The sequence below is a fragment of the Rhinatrema bivittatum genome, chromosome 5, assembly GCF_901001135.1.
Source record: "Rhinatrema bivittatum chromosome 5, aRhiBiv1.1, whole genome shotgun sequence".
Classification (NCBI taxonomy): domain Eukaryota; kingdom Metazoa; phylum Chordata; class Amphibia; order Gymnophiona; family Rhinatrematidae; genus Rhinatrema; species Rhinatrema bivittatum.
Window position 1 is genome coordinate 216,235,874 of NC_042619.1, and position 20,882 is coordinate 216,256,755.

General features: G+C 50.0%; 1 protein-coding gene across 2 annotated transcripts in view; it reads left to right on the top strand.

Moving 5' to 3' along the window:
* Nucleotides 1-15,717: 15,717 nt before the first annotated feature.
* The window catches only part of BCOR (BCL6 corepressor), a 71,873-nt gene continuing 66,708 nt past the window's right edge, over nucleotides 15,718-20,882 (top strand). For both annotated transcript variants that reach the window (XM_029603164.1, XM_029603166.1), the window contains exon 1: nucleotides 15,718-16,313. The gene's annotated coding sequence lies outside the window, so the exon portion shown is untranslated. The remainder of the gene's footprint in view (nucleotides 16,314-20,882) is intronic.

Genomic DNA, 20,882 nt, shown 5'->3' on the forward strand with positions numbered 1-20,882 from the left:
GGTGCTCCCGGGGATCTGGATCAGACACAGTGTCACACTGCTCCCGGAGCTGGAAACTTGGGATCAGAAAACGGCTGCTACTGCCCCTGAGAGTTGGCTTCGATGAAAGGGTGATGGCGTAATGTGCCGATTCCAGAGCTCAGGGTTGGCGACCGGAGTCAGATTTTGATTTGGGGGTATTTAAGGCAGTGGTTGGAGTTTGAGAATGGAGGATCGGGGCCGGTGGCTGGTACAGGAGCTGAGCCTGGGGCATTAGGACAAAGGCTGAGAGAGCGAACTAGAATTGTGGGATCAGAGAGAAGCTGCAGACTTGGCCACAGTTGCAAACTCATAAAATTAGAATATTTGCCGCTTTCCGCTGTTTATTTAAACTCCCTTGTGGATTTTTTTTCCCCAAGACTGTGACAAATTTAGAGCCTAGATCAGCTGGGCGTTTTATACCGTACACCACCCCTTTTATAATTCTACTTGTTATAAGGAATATGAGATTCAAAATTGTAAATCAGTCGACAAACCCCCGCCGTGGCTGTTATAAAACGTACAAATCTTGCTCTCCTCTTAAGAAAGGTTTTAATGGCAGGGAAGGAAGCCGAAGGCTGTTCTTCAGCACTGGCAGTGCTTATGCGTGTAGGGAAGCGTGCGCGGCTCCCTCCGTGATTTTCACAGCCGCCTTTTCTCATCAGCGGGTTTGGTTACGAGACGAGAACTCGCCGCGGTTAGAAGCTGACAAGTGAGCTGTGCCTCCACCAGCTGGGCTGGGGCCCGGAGCTCCTGCTCTCCCCTGGAGGGCTTCCAGGACTGAGAGAGAGAAATCTAGATCAAGGCACTTCAGGCCTACCTCGTCCGTCCAGTTTCATCGCCGCGCCACCGACGCTGCCTGCACTGCTTTCTCTTTGGCCGCGCTTGTGATCGTTTGCTGAGGACCCACTCGGCCGCTTGCTCCTGCACACCAGCTGCCGGGACGACGACCTCTATTCCTCTGCTTCCTAACCAGAGCAGAGAGATCTCCCTCAACAAATATTTCTACCCACCCTCCCCAAAATACATATATTTTGAAATATTCCAGCCTTTATTATGACAGACGCAATCAATTATACAAACCCCCCTCCCTCCACCCCCACAATCTTTCTGATCCCATTCTTAATAGTAATAGACAAAGATGCTGCATGGTACAGGTCTGTCTGTGTCTAGAGAGGCACGGAACGGGGAGAAAGCTTTAGAAAGATCACGGAGCGCGCACTCTACTCAGGAGATAACCGAGCCTTAATCCGCGCTGGAGGCATAGGTCGGCTCCATTTATTCTGGCGGTGTGCTCGGACCTTGCCCGAGCTCTGTGCCAGGTGCAAAGGGCTTCCCCTCCCCCCCCCCCCTGCCCTGGAGAAGGCACGAGTAAAGATGTGGCCACATCTGTACAACACATGACTTTTCTACAGCCCCTTCATAGGAAGTGACGGCAGAATGTTTTGAACAGACCTTAGACGTGTTTGTAATTGTTAACAACAATCACATTCCCCGATCGCGGTTCTTTGAACTTGCAAACCGGTGTAGGCAGTGCCAGGCACACCAAGCGGGAGGGGGGGGGGGGAATGGGGGAGGGGGCGCTTCTATGCACAGGCAGTGGCATCGTACGGTAGCGTCTGCGCTGCTATCTGAATGGCTCGCATGCGCCTACGGGAGACCTCAAAATCAAGTTTTATTTGTCAGGTTCCTTTAGTTTACTTTAGTTTCGTTGTTTTCTTAATCGCTTTTCTGAAACCGAAACTCAAAAGCGATGTACAATACATTTGTTACAGTGGCAACATGGCAAAACACTAAAAACATATCCATCAAATAAATACAATAACCTTATGATGAAATAATAGCTAAAGCTAAACCAATAGACAAGGCCAGACTCAATGGTATTAAAGAAAAAGAATAAAAAGTAGATTAAAAGTAGATATTTTTTAGGAGGTGGGATTCTGATACACAGGATTGGAGTCTGCCAAATTTCAGAATAGTTCAGCTAACTTGTTCCTACCATAGAAAGGGCAAGGGGCAACCACATGTAAATAAAATATGCCAAAGTCAATCACCCTTACAATCAATCTATTTAGCATATTCATAGTAATACATTTTGTAGCTTGGATGGAATAAGACGCTAATCTCAGGGTCTGGGGTCATAGCTGGCACACCATTCATGTATTTTATCCCTCCCAGACTCTGGCCCCCAATCAGCAGAAATGCTGTCTTCTAATATCACCCCCCCCCCCCCAAACCCAGCCCTCACCCATCCCAAGCAAGGAAGACCAGATGGTAGCATTGAGTATGTAGGTCCAAGCCATCTGAATATAGCCTTCTACATGCTGTAAGATCATACTTGAAGTCTAGCTAATACAAAAAGAATTACCCACCCAAACAGTGGTGCAACATCCAGGTCACCCAAGGAAGAGGTTGGGCTGGCCACCATTCATGTATTTTATCCCTCCCAGACGCTGGCCCCCAATCAGCAGCAATGTTCCCGTCTCATATAAACCCCCCCCCCCCCCCCCCCCACACACACACACACACTGGGGCATGTTGGCTGCCAGGCCTGGCAGCCTCGTAACCCTCCCCCCCCCCCCTCCCTTTTCCTGCTCTGGTCATCACATGTTGATGACATCACCCATGATGACCAGGAAGTCAGAAACAAAGCTCCTCCCCAACCCAACCCTCCCCCTAATCCCCCATGGTAGAAAGGTAGGAGTGGGAAGGATGAGGGGAATGCCCACAGCACAGGCTCCTGATTACACGCAGTGCCCATGCACTTGGGGATGGCACCGGGCATTTATCAAGCTGATTATATCAAGGCAGATTTTCATTCTAGGAGATGCCAATTTCAGTGTAATGATATTAAGATAAAATCTGATATACGTGGCGCTGAGTGATTTTTATAACAAGGCCCATGCTTGTAGACACAGTGGGACTAATAGGAGTGCCACTAACAGGTCCCGGTTTTCCGGATATCCACTATGAATATGCATGAGGTAGATTTGCATGCACTGCTTCTGTTGTATGCAAATCTATCTCATGCATATGCATGTCAGATGTCCTGAAAACCAGACCTGTTTGTGGCACTCCAGGACAGGAGTTGCCTGCCCCTGAGATAGACACTGATTTGTTAGTGTCCATCTGCATAATGATTCAGTGTGTACATTACATAGAAACAGCATATAATGCAAGCTAAAACCCCCAAGGCCCATCCAGTCTGCCTGCTCTCCCTTCCTGATGCAATAAACACTGCAGGGTCCACCTGACCTCCTATTTGATCTGTTTATTTACCTTCGTTTCTTCACAAGTAAGGATCCTCTGAAGTTATCCCAGGCTTTCTTGAATTCTGTAACCGTTTTTGACTCTACCACCGCCTCTGGGAGGCTGCTTCATGCATCCACCACTTTCTCCACCAAGAAATATTTCCTTATGTTGCTCCTCAGTTTTCCCCCTCGGAGCCTCATATTAACACTGACTTATCTGAAATACCGGATTTCTGTAGTTAGCAGGGTAGCCATATCAATGCAGTTGTTCATAGCAATATGATATTGCCATGGACACAGACACTAAATATGCCAATGTTCATAGTGATAGGTATCACCATGGTGATAGAGATTAACAATAGCAGCCGATTAACCAGGAGAAAGTACATAGTTAACAAGGGGTCGAGATGGTCCAGGGGCCATTCAAATCCTCCAGCCAGGGCACCAAGAGCGAGTTCACACCACGGCCTTTGGTGGCTAGCAGGGAGACCATATCAGTGGGCCTGGAAACATAAGGTAACAAACAACACATGCCCCTGGAAATGAATGTATGAAAACGAACGGCTTTAAAGTTATAATTCTAACAGAGCTGAATTGTCTGGAGTTCAGTTATAGCCACCACAGCAATTATATCTCTGCCTCCTTTCACATGTCATGACAAATAATTTTCACTGATATCTTCCAGAATTACCTCATTTACAGAAGGATCTGGAGAAGGGCCAGGAGAGGCTGGGGTACAAGAGAAAGAGGGAAAGAGAGAATTAGCACAAAAGAGGAAAGAGGCACAACATGAAAAGGCACAGGGAGGTAAGAGGCGTAAATAAAAAAAAATATTTTAAAAAGGAAAGCTCCTAGGATGCTCGGAGGCACAGGATGCAGAGAGGAAGAACTGGGCATTGCATTGCTAGAGCCCGCTAAATCGAAGCTGTATTTTGCAGAATTCGATCGTTTCTGACGTCACAATGTTAGGTAAAAGAATGATGAATTCTGATTTTCAGAACGTTGCGTTCCTTTGTGTTAGAAACACAATGTTACTGCAGCCGAGCTTTTGTTCTTCCGTAGGGACGTAGTGTGAAATGTAGTGTCCCGCACAGCACCCGCAAATAATCCAGCACACGCTGATGCACCGATCTAAATGCAGGCAGAGAAAGCCACGCACTCAGCTGGGCCCGGAATTTCCGAATCGTCACACAAATAAAGCAAACGGTGTTTGCGGGAAGGCTTTGTGAAAGTGCCCCGCAGAAACAGATTGCCCCTGTAGTGATCAAGGAAGTTATTTACGAGGCAGAGCGGACTCTGTGCAGAAAATGAAAAGCTCCAGACGGAGCACAGAAGGGAGAGCTTGCATACGCCGCACGGTCTCCAGACTCTGCAAACCCCCTCAAGCACCTGAACCCCGCAACCTTAAACCTGGAGCACTTAGCCTCCTGCATAGCCTTTAAGACCCATTTATGTCTTCCGGAGAAGCTCATTACTGCAGAGGGATTTCGAGGCACTAGAGATACAATGGTGCCAACAATAACCTTTCCGGAGCAAATCAATGATTCGGTCGTGTGCAAGTGCTGTGCCAGGCTCAGGCAGCCGAGCTCCTGCCAGCACCTTCAGCTTGGGCTTAATGGCGCATGAATCCTGATTATAAAAGCGCTCCTTCAAGGAGCGACCCTTAGACTATACAGGACTGCACTCTGCAATGCACTGGAAATGCAGCCATGCAAAGTTATTCCTGCCTTACGCTCACAGATGCAGAAGGGCATTCAACGCGGGTAACTGCAGACTGCATTAAACAGGTTGCATAACTTAAAAAAAAAAAAAAAAAAGCATTTGACAACTGCTTAATTCTAGTCAATGGTAAAAGCATTTATGTGGAAGTTATGTAGGGTAGGGTAAGGATTGTTTCTGTACCACTTATCGTACAATCTAGGTGGTTTATAATTTTGTACAAAATTTAAAAAGCAAAGACATCAAGTAAAAAGTCACTAAATTAAAATAAAAAAATAATAAAATACAATGCATCAAAAGAACAAGAACTGACAACTGAATATAAAAAATAGGCGACTCACTGAATGTAAATACAATTTATGGCTTTGTTTCAGATATTTAAAAGGGGTGGCACCGAAGCTACGTAGACTTTAATTTTCACCAATACAATATATGTTAGAATGAGGTTCTCCTCCCCCACCTCTCAGGTAACCGTATCAACTTCTTGTATTCTCTGCCTCTCATGACCACAGAACAGGGATGGCGAACTCCGGGCCTCCAGTGCCACAAAAAAAGGTCTAGTTTTCAGGGTAGCCAAATTCTGCAGATCACCTGGAGTCGTGGGCCAGATATGTCTTATGAATATTCATAGCGGGACTTCTGAAAATCAGGCCTCTTTTGCAGCCTTGGAGGACGAGTTCATCATCGCTCCTACAGCCCTAGCACCATGGGTTGCACTGGGTCATCGCCTCCCTCTGATTGACGCTGCTTGCCACCTAACACCACAGGCTGTACTGCGTGCTCTGCCCTTCTGGCTGACCCTGCTGGTCACCTAACACCACAGGCTGTACTGTATCCTTTCCCTCGCCCCTGCTGTACGCTGCTGCCTCACGGAATAGACTGCTGTTAAGAGTCTCCTGCATGCCCTTTTCCACCGTTCGTACAGGGTGAGCACGTCTCGCTCTGTAAATAGGCTGGATGAGAAAAAAAAATGAGAATGTATCAGGCAGGCAAAAGTAAATCAAGCTCTTTTTTTTTTTTTTCGGGCGGGGGGAGGGGAAGAAGTGTGAGGAAAGGTCAGATACCAGGAGGAAGAGAAGATATTCTTTTAAATCCCGCAAAGAGAGAACCCTCCTGCTCGTTTCCCTATCAAGGCAAAGCTTTGTAAAGGAAGTGGTAACGTTACATAACCACCGCGCATTAAGGTCATTTTTACTGTGTACAGAGCAGGTGGCGTAGAAATAACCCGAAGGCTCTCGGCCTGCAGGGTAGATAAGTCTCGCCCACCAGCCCACGCCCAAAGGATAGATGTTTCAGCACTACACACCCCACTGCAGGATAAATAAATCACCCCGCTATACCACGCTGCAGGATAGAAGTCTCACCCCTGTATACCACGCTGCAGGATAGATTAATCACTTCTGTATACGGGGCTAGAGAACCGATAAGGGTCACCCCTGTTTACCAAGCTGTATGCTAGATAAATCTCACCCCTGTATACCAGGCTACAGGACAGCTACATAAATCACTTGCTAGATAAACGGCTCACCCCCTTCTGCAGGTCTGGCACTGTTTGCTCTTACTGAGCCTGACTTGAGTTTTCCAAATTCCGCACCCCTCCCCCCCCCCCCCCCTCCCATCTCCTTCGCTGGTGCTGGGACGAGCTGGAGCGTTACCCCCTTTCCTGCTCTGTGGGGGACCGAGGAAGGAATTAACATTGTATCTTTAGGTAACTGCGTTAAATTTAAACACAAAAAAAAAGGGAAGAACCGAAACAAGTTAGAATGTAATGCAGAGCCGGAGCCCGAATTGTATTGCGCAAATTAGCAGAAAAGAGGAAGTAGAAAAAGCTTCAGAGATAAACCCAGCAGGATACAGCGAGTGAATGTTGTCAGGCTGGAAGGAAGGCGGCTTTGAAAGAGAAAAAGCGAAGGTGGTTAGAGGAAGTGGGGAGGGAGGGAGGGAGAGGGGCTGGGGGAGGGGAAGCATCGCCATCTTTCCATGTCACAGGCAGACAGATCGTCTTGGTTTCCTTTCAGCGGCAAACGTGCGATTAGCAGCAGCCAGACAGGCGCAGCGCTGCCAGCCCCGAGAACAGAGGCCATCTCTCTCTCTCTCTCTCTCCTCTCTGTGCAGCCCCTGCCCTCCCTCGCAGAGCGAACTTGTGCCACCAGGCTAGGGCAGGGCCGAGACGTGCCAGACCCGGGTTAAACCGGGCTGAGCACCGGGCTGAGCGGGCCAAAGCCTTAGCATACCAGGCTGGAAGGGTACGAAAAGGGCTAAATGCTGCAGATTAGAATGAACCGGGATACAATGGGTCGAGCAGAATCAAACTAAACTGAGTAGGACTGGCGAATGTCGAACAATATTAGGTCGCCCTGAGCTAGAAGGAACTGAGAAAATGGACTGTACCGAGATAAAGTGGGCTAAACCAGGTAGAAGGAGATTTTCCGAGTTTGAGTGCCTTTGATTTCGGAGGAAGAGGGGGGTATGTGTTTGATTTATTTCGACCCTGATTTGTACAGATTAAGACATGGGATCCAACAAACATGTTACATGCCTGTGAGTTCCGATGCTTAACATATATCTATCTAATATGTGTGCGTGTGTCTATACTGAATAATCCACCCCCCCCCCCCCGAACTTTATGTTCCGGTCCAAAACTTCCCATAAAGAAGGAGAGTTTATCGTGTACCTTAAACACGTTTTCTTTTCTATTTACGGGATTTCTCTCCCATCCCCCCTCATACTCAGATTCACTCTGTTAACCACTGCAATATTTACATTTAAATCATATGCACTCCCCTCCCGACTGGGACGTGAATATTTGATGGTGGCAGCTTCAGACACTCGGAATATGCCCTACACTAGACACCAGGTGCTTGAGAGCCGAGCTTAGGTGTGCGTGGAGGGAGCGGGAGAAAGAAGTTGGCGGGTTTATTTCCTGACTGCCTGCATATTAAATGGTTAATGGCCGTGGGGATATGCAGCTACTTCCAGGGCAGCAAAGTCGTGAAGCTGGTAAAATGAAAATGAAGATTAAATAAGTATACACAACAGTACGTGTTTTAACAGTGAGTTTTCCCTGCCAATTATTTCGCTAAATTACTGTTGTGGATTCCTGTTAATCGCTAATAGAACTTTCCGTGTGTGTGTGTGTTTTTTAGGTGTCTGTCTAGCGTGTGTATGTATCTGTGTTCAGTGGTAGTGTCTATATAGTGTGTGTACAGTACATTTTGTGTGTGTGTGTGTGTATGTTTTAGGTGTCTGTCTAACGTGTGTATGTATCTGTGTTCAGGGGTAGTGTCTATATAGTGTGTGTACAGTACATTTTGTGTGTGTGTGTGTGTGTTAAGTAATATGTGTTCACAGAGCGAGAAAGATTGTGTTTGGATAAAATGTGTGCCTTATCTGTGCTGTGTATGCGCCTATGTGTGCAATGCATCTTTGTGTGTAATGTGTGCTTTGAGTGTGCGTAGGTGATGTATACTCTGTCGGTAGTGTCGTTCGGTGCCTATCTGTGTGTGTGAGAGTTGTGTCATTGAGAGAGAGAGCGAGAGAGAGAGAGAGCGCGAGAGAGAGAGAGAGAGAGAGTACGTGAGCTGCCTCCACTCACTTGAAGAGAATGAATTGCGGCTGGGTTTTTCTGAGAACGGAGATAGAGGAAGAGGAAGACAGATAGAGACGGTGGTGGCTTCTCTTCAAGGAAACCCCGTGACAGGAACTGGGAGCCCAGTTCAGCCCCACGGCTTGGCTGAGAGAGGCGGTGCAGCCCCCCCCCCCCCCCCCCCCCGCCCTTCTGCCAGCCCTTCCCCCTCCCCTGCTGCAAAGGGGAAAACGTTTTACAATCCACAGACGGGAGACGGTGCAGGCGCTCCCCTCGTCCTCCAGGGTCTAGCAGGCCTTTCTCTTTCTCTGTCCTCTAAATGGACCCGGTTGACGTTCATCTTGCATTCAGTGCCTCTGTTCCTGAGGAGTCAGGCATTTTCTCTCTTTTTTTGGGGGGGGGGCTAAGGGGAGAACAACCGCCCCCTTGTCTCCCGCTTGCCCAGCCGCTTTACCATTTGAAGGCCAATTCAAACGCCCTCCCTAATGCGGGAACAGATAACAACAGCACCTTTTGTAAAGGGTTAACCTCCTACTTTCACAGCAGCGCGATTGTCTTTAGCGCTGTAAACAGAGCTGTGTTTACCACGGCGAGCTACGCGGGGCTGCTCTAAGCCCTGAATTATGCGGGCCTTTTCGTCCACGTGGAAGGGCAGTCACAGAAACGCATAATAGTCTTAACAATGCGAAGATGAACTGTCAACGGAGGGCAACTCTCCCCACACAAATCGGGGAGATTTACGAAAAAGCAGATGGCAATCCAGTTCCATGTGCCGTGCTCCGTACTATTTACAGCTGCTGAAAAGCAGAGGCCAGTGTAGTCATGTTGGTTTAAAAAGGAAAAAAAAAAGTTCAACTCTGAAAGGCTTTTCATATTGGCATGCAAACAACATCATCCCAGAAACAGAGAAACTGATGGCAGACGAGGAGCACAAGATCCATCTAGTCTGCCCATTCCTGAGGCAATGCTACCGAGCTGGCCAAAATCAGGTCCTGGCATCCACGCATCCTCTGTGCCTGTCCCCAGGCTTTCTCGAATTCTGTTACTGTTCTGGCCCCTCCACCACCACCAATAACAACAAGAACTGGAAGCGCCTCCATGTATATAACATCACCCTTTCTGTGAAGAAATATTTTCTTACGTTCAAAACCGTCCTGGGCGGGGGAGGGGAGGAAGGAGAAGGGAGAAAATATGGGGAACCTTGCACTCCCACGGTAGCCTTGCCTCCAATGTCTGACAACACTGGGAAACACTGGTGGGCAGCCAGCCAGCCAGGAGGTCCACCACTTCCCAGTATCTAGGGTGACAACCTCCTCCTTCAGTCTTTGGAGAGCGGCCCTCCTGCTAAATCCCCCCCCCCTCCCCCTTCCTAGGGTCAGCCCTGGTTATGCTACTTTTGAATCTATGCCCTCTGAGCGGTATTTCACGACCCCTTGTCCTTAAAACTGCCTTTCCTTTGAAAAAATGCTTGCTTCTTTTGCATTAATACCTTTAAGATTCCTCCTACCTTACATCCCCCCATTCTGATTCTCCTCTAGGACATATTTTGCTCTTTAAACCGAATTTCTTAAGGTTTATGGTGCAAACTGCACCTTTTTTTTTTTTTTTTTAAAGCCCTTGTTTAGCCTGCCTCTAATCTGCTTATATCTTTTTGGAGATACAGCCTCCAGAATTGCAAACACCAGATAAGGCATCACTGATTACCTGTACAGAGGAACGATCACCTTCTTTGGTCTATTGATTATATTTCCCACTGCGCTTCTTAGCATTCTTCCTGTAGTCTTGCCACTACCCTGTCACATCATTTTGAGGACATTGGCTATGACCACTCGGGCCTTCTCCTGTCTGGTACACAGGTGTGCCTCCTCCAATCAAGTTAAGGGTTGCTCCTGTTTTGTGGGCTTTCTGTCTATTCTCTCGCTCAGGGCATGTTTCTAACCACCCTCCCACTGAGTTGTAACCAGCAGGGCTAAGGCTGAAACAGGCACTGTTTATGGAGTTGGCATCAGACCCAGCTCTATTTAACTAGCACATGAATTGTGCTGTGAAGCGTTACCTTACCGCCAGATTGTAAATACGCCTGGGGGGTGAGATTTGCGCCCTAGTACGAATAGCGCTGCAGTGCGCAAACGAGCTGGCAAACTCCTTAATATCAGTACCACGAGTGACGGTGAAATAAATCGTTTCTTCATATAGAAAAGCACATGCCCAGAAAGATGGATTGTGTTCAGGTAAATCCTCATAACGCCCTTTTCATTTGTTCTAATTATGGGGATAATCAGTGCGTTCAGACACACTTAGGTAAAACGTGTTTCCCCCCCTGCATTATTGGCTTTTGCTTGATTGCTAGCTAGTCTTTGAAACCAGGTTTGATATCCAAGTGTGAGCTTGTTCTTGGCAAGGCCCTGCATTTTGTAATGTTATATTTCTAGCTCCATTGCCTTTTGATGCTTTGGAAATGAGCATTTTTTTTTTTTGTGATAGTTAAATAAGAAGCGACTCTTGGAAAATCACAGGAGGGTCTGCAGAGTTGCTGTACCGCAGTTTATTGTTTGTTACCCCTACCGGGATAACAAAACTGTCCCTTATCCCTATATCCGTCCCAAGAGGAGCTGAGAATCCTTCCATTTGAACAATGAATCCCTGCGAACTCTCGAACACATTACGGTAGCGCAGAGTTCTTGTAGCCGCATTGATCCCGAGAAAAAAAAAAAATAAGGGAGCTCTTTGGTCTTTATTCAATACAGATGTTTGAACAGCCCTAGAATGAAGACGGAAAGGGCCTTTCTGAATAAGGCCCCCTTCTTCGGATACTTTTTTTTTTTTTTTTATTGGATCAAGCGACGGATCTTTCTAAAACATTTGTAGTATTTGAGACCACTGGGGTCCTTTTAAGCATCTTGGCTACATCATGGTAGGCCCTTTCGTAACTAGCACTCCAGGGTAATCTTATATATTTATGATCGGGGGTTCTACACGTTTCCTCATAACCAAACAATGTGGCGGTGGAGTCTCTCCAAGCTCCGAGTTTGTATTTTTTGTGTTTTTTTTTTTTTTACTGCTGTAGCTGAGACACTTCAGCGTCTTCTCTCATCCTCCTCCCCCCTTCCACTTTAAGGAGCCTGTTTCCTGAAGATTGTTGTTTGTTCCCCCCCCCACAGGTGCTCACACTAGGAGAAACGCCTTGGAAATAAGGATTCCCCTTCTAAAAGACGGGCTTCTCTTATTCTTTGCCTAAAAACAAACCCTCCTGGGAAAACACAGGGGCCTGTGCGATCTTTTCAGACCTGTGTTGCCGCCCCCCCCCCCCGGTAGGAAAGCAACCAGCAGAGCAGCTCTAATCATTTATTAAACCAAGCTCCTCGGCGATCTCCTGTTCCCTTTGTATGCGCGAGGCTCTCTATAGAAATGAGTCAGAAGCGGAGGGGCTCCTGGAAACGAGAGCCCTTTTCTTTCCGTGGCGGCGGAGGGCGGCCGATGGCCGGGACCGTGGAAGCAGCCCCGCCGCCGCTGCTCTTCCCTCTGCTTTTAGCGCCCAGCTCTCGCTGAAATCCTACCCGCAGCGAGCGCAGTGCACAGCCGCCTGACCTGCGGGTCAGCTCCCCGAGGGACTCCGGGGGAAGGGCAGCCCGCCAGACTCTGCAGGCGATCCTATTATGCTGGCAGCGTATCCGCAGCAGCTCTGCTGCCTGCTGCGGCTGCGGGAGCCGGGAGGAAAGGCGGCACATCTGGCAGCTCGGCCTCCGCCTTGCCTGCGCCCCAGACATTCCCCGCATTTTTCACGGATAAGTGCCCCCCCCCCCCCCCACCGCACATACATTACTGAAAGGAAGGGATTTTTTTTTTTTTTTTTTTTGCGTAAGAAACGAAAGGGGAAACCCTTATAACTGCCTCTTCGCTGCATGATCGCGCTTAGCCAGAGGAATCCGCGCCCGCGCTCAGTTGCTTGAAAATCTTCCCCTAAAAAGAAGAGGGGGACTGCAAAGTCGTCACGGCCACGCGATGCGAGTAGTGGGAGCAGAAACGCCGATTCTCCGTGTGCTGCTCGAAACGTCACCGAGCCGGAATAACTTTTATTGCACGCTATTCAAGTATACATTGCCTTCCTGTTTGCGTCTACATAAAAAGATTCCAAGGGTCCTGCTGTCTCGCGGCGGCCTGGGAAAGAGAACAGGCACGACCCCGTTGCAGATGGACCCATCCCCCCCCCCCGGCTAGGAGAAGGTCTTTAGAAACAGCCTCCGTAGTGGCCTCGGCCCTGACTCTCTGGAAAGGCGACATCCCTGCTGCCAGGGCACTCTGCCGCCCAGCCTCTGAATTCTGAAAGGGATTTTTTATTTAAGTCCAGGTCTTCTCAGTTGTACAGCTTAATTGGGGTCCCTATTCCTCAGTCGAGGAAGTCAGCTTGCAGCTGTTAGGCAGCGCCTATCTAAGTATTAAATTATATCAAAGGTCAATCTTCTGAATTGCTCTCCCCCCCTCCTAAGAAAGTCATTTATTAAATTCTATTGTGGGCCTTGATTAAACATTCAGACCATGCGTTCTTCCCAGGCTTTCGGACAGTGACGCGACTATTAGATTTTCGTCCTCTTTCGTTTATTTACAGAAGTTTTGGGAGTGCTTATAAGGACCCACAAAGTAGGAGCTCATTAGTTCTGCTGCTGTCCCTTCATTACGCCGGGTCACAACCGTGGCCAAAGCTGGACTCTCTGTTTCCTTCCATAAGATGCGAATCATTTTCACCGGAGAAAACTGCAGACAGTCCTCCCCCCCCCCCCCCCCCCCCCCCTCCTCCCAGCTCATTTATGACAGCTCTGCAGCCGTTTTGCTCCTGTGCAAAACTGACATCATAAGAACTTAAGAAATTGCCATGCTGGGTCAGAGGCCAAACTAGGCCACAAGAACCTGGCAATCACCCAAACACTAAGAAGATCCCATGCTACTGATGCAATTAATAGCAGTGGCTATTCCCTATTTAAATTTGATTAATAGCTGTTAATGGACTTCTCCTCCAAGAACTTATCCAAACCTTTTTTGAACCCAGCTACACTAACCACATCCTCTGGCAACAAATTCCAGAGCTTTATTGTGCGTTGAGTGAAAAAGAATTTTCTTAAATGTGCTACTTGCTAACTTCATGGAATGCCCCCTAGTCCTTCTATTATTCAAAAGTGTAAATAACCGAGTCACATCTACTCGTTCAGATCTATTGTTTAAAACTCCCCATTATTTTTAATTTGGGGGGGGGGGGGGGGGAGAGGAATACCTTGTACAATTGGAGCAATTTTTGGAACTGGAGCAAGGCCAGCACAAAACTGAAGGAAAGAACAAAGTCCCTCTATAACTTTAACACCTAGCCTCTGTGGTTGTATAGTGTCTATCTACTCTCTCTCTCACTGTCTTTCTGCGGGTGCTTCGTGTTTGTTCAGTCTAATAACGTTTAAGTCTGTCCTTAAAACTCTTGAGTAAGAAAAACAAAAATGTGCTGTACAGTGCAATGGGCCAGGTGCGTCTTATTCATGGAGCTGAGGGCTAAACTACAGATGGAAACCCCCATAATCCGAGGGACACGAGAATGCTTTACCACCTAGGACCGTGCTAACTGGAAGACACTACGGTTGTACAGACTGCTGGCTAAAACCGCAGATGGAGCGCTGTTTCAGATTACTGCTGGTAAAAAAAAAAAGAAAAGAAAAGAAATCTAACTTGCTTGCTTTACAATTTGCATCTGTCGCTTTCAGCAGCCCCCTCGCGAGGGAGATGAACTTAAAGCAGCGGCGCAGCCCTGCGTCTGAGTTTCAGGTTTCAAACCATAACACGTTTCACTTCTGTTTTTCAAGGGGAAGGACAAGGTTTGCAGCGGCAGCACAACTGACTGACTGAAAACTAGAACGGTGCGCACACGTTTTCACAGAATCCCCTTGCCCTTTCGTCTAAAGCCTGCTTCTGTAACATCTGGCAGATAAAACAAACTTCTTTTCTTCTTCTTCACGGGCTTGGCTCCGCACCAGCCCAACTTCAGGTGGATATTAGCAGCAGATCTCGTTCTGAAAGTAACTCTTGTCCTCTTACAATGAAAGGAGGGAAGTTCATCAACTCAGAAGGGACCGAGTTCATTGCACGTTGCTCGCTCGAGACATCCAGCGCAATCTGGCGAGAATTTTCTGCCGAATGCATTTTCTGCAACAAATGAAGAGTTTCGAGAAGAAGGCATACTCGCTGAACTACCTCTAGAAAAAAAAATTCTAAAGTATCCAGAGACGTGCATAGCGCGAACAGAACTAGTGGAAGAGGCGTACGTATCGCGCTCGTCTATGAACATCGGCTTGGTGGGGGATGAACAAAAGTCCTGATCCCCTTCCTATCTGCAGTCCTGTTCATTTCCTGTGCTGTCTTAACTACAAAGACTATTCAGCAACTTCAAAATATGTTGGGCCTCATGTATTAAAGTTTTGTTCCACTGCAAAAGCTGCGCCGCTTTATATAAGAGGAAAACGTCCCATTATTTTCAGTGGTGAAAATACCCTTTCAAAACTGGCGCACGTTTGGCACCGGAGCGAAACGAGTGCAAACATTTTACTAAATAGGCCGCCAGTCTGTGTTAGCACCTCATCTAGCTGCATATAGGACGGGAGCTATTCACTTGTCATTCAAGGAGCGAGGGAGGAAAAAGAAAAGTATTCGCGATCGTGCCTGCAACTAGCACAGATCAGAAACAGAACGCAGTCCCGGAATTGTTTAAATTAAGTCCAATACGTCCAGCAAAACAAACGATCTCCAGTCAAAGAGGTAGGAGCTGAAGCGCCAGATCGATCAGTGATCCTGTGCCAAAATTAAAAAAAAAAAAAGGACGTAGTGCAGAGGGAGCCAAGAGAAAAGTCATCTCCCGAGCGCACAAAAAAAAAAACTCCGAGCCTTCCGGAAGTCCTTGAATTCCAGCTGGGAGAAGGCTTTCTAGCTTCGCACGCGATGGGGGGGCAAGAACTTCAGCTCGGTGGCGAGGAGGTGCAGCCGCTCTCTCTCTCTCTCCCTGCGGCCTGGGGGAAATTCAATTAAAGTGTGAAAGGGAAGGGGGGGGGGGGAGAGAGAGGCGCTGCGCTGCGCCGCCACCGCCGCCTGGGTTTTGACAGCTCGGCGGAGGGGAGCGGAGCGGGAGGCGCTTTATGGTAATTGCGGTTCTCCTCTGGCCTTCTGGGTAGCGAGGGGAGTGTGGGCTGGGGCTCACGGCGAGCTTCCTCTCACTCGTCTCTGCCGGTCGGAGGGAAGAGCTGCGATCGAGCCGCACAGTCTCGCTCTCTCGCTGAGCGCGGCGGCTGGGGCTGGAGGGGGGGGAGAGAGAGAGAGGCTGCCGCACAAGCAGAAACTTGCTCCGGACGGGGGAGGGCAGCGGAGGAGCAGCAGCAGCAGCAGCAGCAGCCCCGGCGAAGGGCTGTGCGGGATTTCCCCCCCTCCCCCCCCCCCCCATACACACAGCACCGCCGCGGACCGGATCGTTGCCGCGGAGGAGGAGGAGGAGAGGGCGGAGAGCGCCAGCGAGTCTCCCCGCCGCCCACCGAACTCGCCGCGCGGAGAGACAACATGGCGCTGCGGAGAGAGCAGCTGCCGCCGCCGCCCGAGTGAGCGCCTGCCGCCCGCCCGCCCCGCCAGCACCTGCGCGGCGGCCCCCGGAGAGCGAGCGAGAGCGAGCGAGCGCGCGCGCGGCCGCAGAAAGTTTGGCGAGCGCCCCGGCACCGGAGCAGGTCAGTGCTGCCATCGACTACTTTGCAACTGCTCGCCGGGGGGGGGGGATGTGACTTGCTTGGCTTTTCCCGGAGCGGGCAGGGAACAGGTTTTTCTTTCTTCGGGTGTTTTTTGGTTTTTTTTTATTTGTGTTTGGTTTTGGGGGTGGGTTTAAAGATTTTTTTTTTATTTTTTTTTGCACGCTTTCTCTTCACTTTTCCTCCGCGGGGGCTCGGCTGTGCTGCCTCCTGGGCTGGGGGAGGTCGGAGGGATGGATCTGAACTTTGTTGTTGTTTTTTTTTTTTTTCCTTTTTCACGCCGCTTCTTCCAGTCTCCTGCGAGTGAAGGGGGAAAGCGTCCGTCTGCTGTGCAAAAAAAAAAAAAAAAAAAGGGGGGGGGGAGGAGGAGGAGAGGCGGCTTTTCCTTGCTTTGCTTTTCCTGCATCTGGAACTCCTGGCTGGAGGGCAGAGAGGAGAGAGAGAGAGAGAGAGAGAGGAGAGAGAGCGCTCAGCGCTCCCCACCTTGGCAGCCGCCTCTTGGCTCTCGTTCAGAGAGGCGCAGCTCGGAAAGGTAAAGCCGGGGCGCTCCTCTGGGCGGCACTGAAAGAGGGGGAGGTGGTGGTGGTGGGGTTTAGAGAGGGACTTGCCCCCCCCTGTAGATGAGGTTGATGCCAAGAACTTTGCCGGGGCGGGAGTCGCTTGGGTGTGTCAGCCCGTTTTGTTGGTGGGGGTGGGCGCTCGGATTTCCGGGTGTAGCTGTGTCTCGGGGTCCGGCGCCTGTAGCCAAGTTTCCTATAAAGATGGCAGAGAGAGAGACAGCGAGCGAGCGAGCGAGCGTGCGGCGCTCATTAGGGCTGGGGGTTTCCGTGGAGTGAAGCGTCAATGAAAAGGACAACCCCTCCCGCCCCCGCCCTGTAATCGGAGGCTTCCGCGCACTCCGGGCTCTGGGGAGCAGATGACAGGCGTCGGATGTGGGGTGGGGAGGGGAGGCCGGGGGCGAGCTCTGCCAGCGCTTCGCGATCCCCTTTTTTCTCTCTCTCTCTCTCTCTCCTGATGTGAAGGAAACGTGTTGGATCGGGGGGGGGGGGGGGGGGGGCAGAACGGGGGTTCCCCCTTTTCTTCTTTTTTTTTTTTATAATGTTGCTCATGCGAGTGTGACATTTTGAAGGCTCTTTAGTGTAGCGCAGGGCAGCGGGCGCTGATGCCGTAAGTCGCGATCTTCTCTTTCTGGGATGGATTTCTGTTTTGTTTTATTGCGTTTTGCTGTCTGCCGATGACCCTGCCCCTGCTGGGCCCTCTTGAACTTTTTGAATGAGGGGGAGGGGGAGGCCAGGGGCGGAAGTCTCCGTTGGGTGGTGGTGGTGGTGCTGCTGCTGGGGATCTCTGACCGGCGGAGACCCCCCCCCCCCCACCCCCTCTCCCCGATCGGCTCGAGGTCGATAATTCCGCATTTGCCGACGGAAAGTTAGAGCGCGCCTGCTTCCCAGGCTTTTCAGAAGCCGCAGGATAGCGCGGGTGGGGGATTACTTTTCGCACGATCCCGCTGTAAACTGAGCATCTGGCGTCTGAGCATCTTTTCCTTGGACGTTGCTTAATTAGGTTTTATTTTTATGTCATTGCAAGCGGAGCTGAAAACTATAAAGCGTTTGCTTCTTAAGCGGAGCCTCTCCCCCCCCCTTCCTCCTCCTCCTCCCTAATTGCTGGTTTTCTAGGGATGATGGTGAGTGGCCGGGGGAGTAGAGGTGCGAAAGGTTGCCCCCCCCACCCCCCCCCCCGCTGTCACACGTAGGTGACTGAGAGTTAATTAGGAAGCGCTCTCTGGATCAGCGAGTCCCGCAGCTCATTAGTCATTCCGCAGCCTTTTCCAGCGTCCTGGGGGTGGGGAGAGGGGGCTGCCACCGATTGGGGGGGGGGGGGGGTCAGAGCGCCCCCTCTTCTGGGGCTGGCGGCGGGGGAAATGGAAATTCTTGCAGCGCGGCTCCGTCTGCTATAAATAAAAGTCTCTGGGTGCACTCGGGGGAAAGCGCTCGGGCTGCAGTTCTACAAGTGCTGACAGGATCACTTTGAAGGTCCTCGGCCCCCGCTACCCTCCCCCCCCCCTCGCCTAGTTACCTGGGAGGTGACTGGGGAGGGGGGGGGAGGGGAGGAGGAGGCCAAGTGGTTTGGGGAAGGGGGAGGGAGGGAGGGGTGGGCTGGCTATTGTTTTTGCCTCTAGTGATAGATCGGTCTAGACAGCACTTCAGGCTCCCTGCGAGCTCCCGAATGGGACTGAAAGAGGAAAAGGTCACCTTGATCTCCCTTTAACCTTTTAATATTAGGACCTGAGACGGTCAGAGCGGGATCGGGGAAGGAAACAGGTACGGCCATCGAATCGCAAGAGGAAGGAGGAGTTGTGGGGAGGGAGGGAGGGGGGGGGGGGGGGCCGACACTGGGTCGATGTTTGCATTCAGCAACTCTCAAAAAAAAAAAAAAAAAAGATGAACCTTACTCTTCTTATTATTTATTGCGCGCTTCATCTGGCATCGAGGAGTTTCCTGCCGCACGGACGGACTTCGGGAGCCTCCTCCTCCTGAAGTTTGCTCTGGTCACAAACTCCGAGGCTCGCGCTGGGTTGGAAGAGAAAAGGAGGTACCTGAGCCGCCCCCCCCCTCCTCATCCCTTCCCTCCCCCTCCCCGTAACTCCTCCACAGGCGGGAGGGAGAGAGGGGAGCGGGTGCAGACGGAGAGCACTTCAGGGAAACACAATGCAATCAGCAGCAGCAGCAGCTCGGCGATCGCATCAAAGCTCCCCTCCCCCTCCCTGGTGACCTTACAAGAGGGGGGAGGGGGAGGGGAGCGCGTGAGCTTTCTTTATGGTGCTGAAGTGCGCTGGCTCGCAGTGGCTGCTAGTTTCCTGTATACACACACACACACACACACACACACATATATATCTCTCCCCTCCTCCACCTTACAGGATCCCGCGGCACAGACTGACCCTGGCACTCGCAGCCAGCGCTGCCTTTCTCTCCCCCCCCCCCCTCCACCATCCACTCCATTCACTTTGTACTTTTTGTTGTTGTTATTACTGCTGCTGCCCCGTACACCTAGAGGAGAGCAGGGGTTCGATGTGGGCATGGAGGTGGGGTGGGGGCAGATGGTTAGGATTACGGGGAAGTGGTGCCCCCCCCCCTCCCCTCCCCTCTCTGGAGCTCTAGATAAAAGCCGCTCTGTTGTCGGCTCTGCCTTGCAGCGCGGCCGATCCTCGGTGCTCTTTGTCTGAGCCCCGGATTCAGGAGAGAGATCGCGGCCTGCAGTTCTCAGCGCCTCTCCCCCGCTCCTGAACCGAAGGCCCTCCTCCCTCCTTGCCCAAAAAAAAAAAAAAAAAAAAAGTCGGTGCCCTGTGGGGCAGCGCTCCGCGAAGCGGGACCTCGGAGCTGCCTTCAGACCTTTCCGTTCATCTGTACGGAATCGATGAACGCTTGTTCAGCCCTAGTACGATTCTTGTATCTCCTCCTTCACGCATATTTTAATTTAGGGGTTTTTTTTTTGTTTTTTGTTTTTTTTTAAAGCAAAACAATATAGAAAAAGAAGTTGGTTAGAATAAGGCTCATTGCCTCCAGTACTCTGCGAAGGGTTGGGATTCCTCGGGATGCAGTGCCCTGAATCAGCAGCGTGCATTGCATAGGCGAGGTGGCTGCATTTCGGGGATTGTCATGTGAAGTGTCGCCTGCTCCTTCTTTGTGCCCGATGCGTCCTGCCAGGCTGGGGCGGGGGAGGGGGGCTGTTGCAGAGTCCGGCTCTAAGCTCCCTTGGCTCTCGTCCTTGCGGAGTATTTTACACGCAATGCTTGAATTTATCGCAGGCTATTTTTTTGCCATTTTCTGTATCGGCTGGGGAAAAGCATTTTTAACATTGGACTTCCTGACTGTTTTACGAATGCACTGTGTCTATAGAGGGCCTTTTTGTAAGTTGACAGTTCCGCTTATTCTCTACAGCTGGGAAAGGCATATTTATCTTTTTTAAGGTTGTTTTTTTTTTTTTAATTGTGATAATGAACCCACGTGGCTCTTAAATAATACTTAGATACAGGACAAAGCTAAGTTGTCTTGATGGCTATAACTGAATTTCCAGACTGACATTCGCTTATGCTAGAGCTCTGATCTTAAGCTTTTTTTTTGTTGTTGTTGTTGTTGGTGCCCTGCTTGTTCTGAATTCAGAATTTCAACTTTATTTTCAACAATGGCCCGTATATTTAAAAATGGCCCTATAAGTAGTCTGCTGGGTTTTAAAAGCCGTCTGCTGACATGGGGCGCGGTTCTGTTTGGGAAAACTTTCTAAAAATGAGGCTGGGTCCTCAGCTATGCCAAAACCCTCGGAGCAGTCGGAAAAGAAAATTAGTGGGGCGGTACAAGGATATACCAGCGCGGTGTATTTATTTTGTGTGCAGTAATTAAAATACTGGGATTCAGTTTGTTTTGATACAGATGTGTGGTGAGGATGACCTGGCACAAACTTGGCTGTAACGCGCGCCTTGCCTGCGCCTTTTGCTGTTGCTGCGAATGGAATGTTAGAGTTTATTAAGCAAAGAGGAAGCCGAGTCGAGTCCTT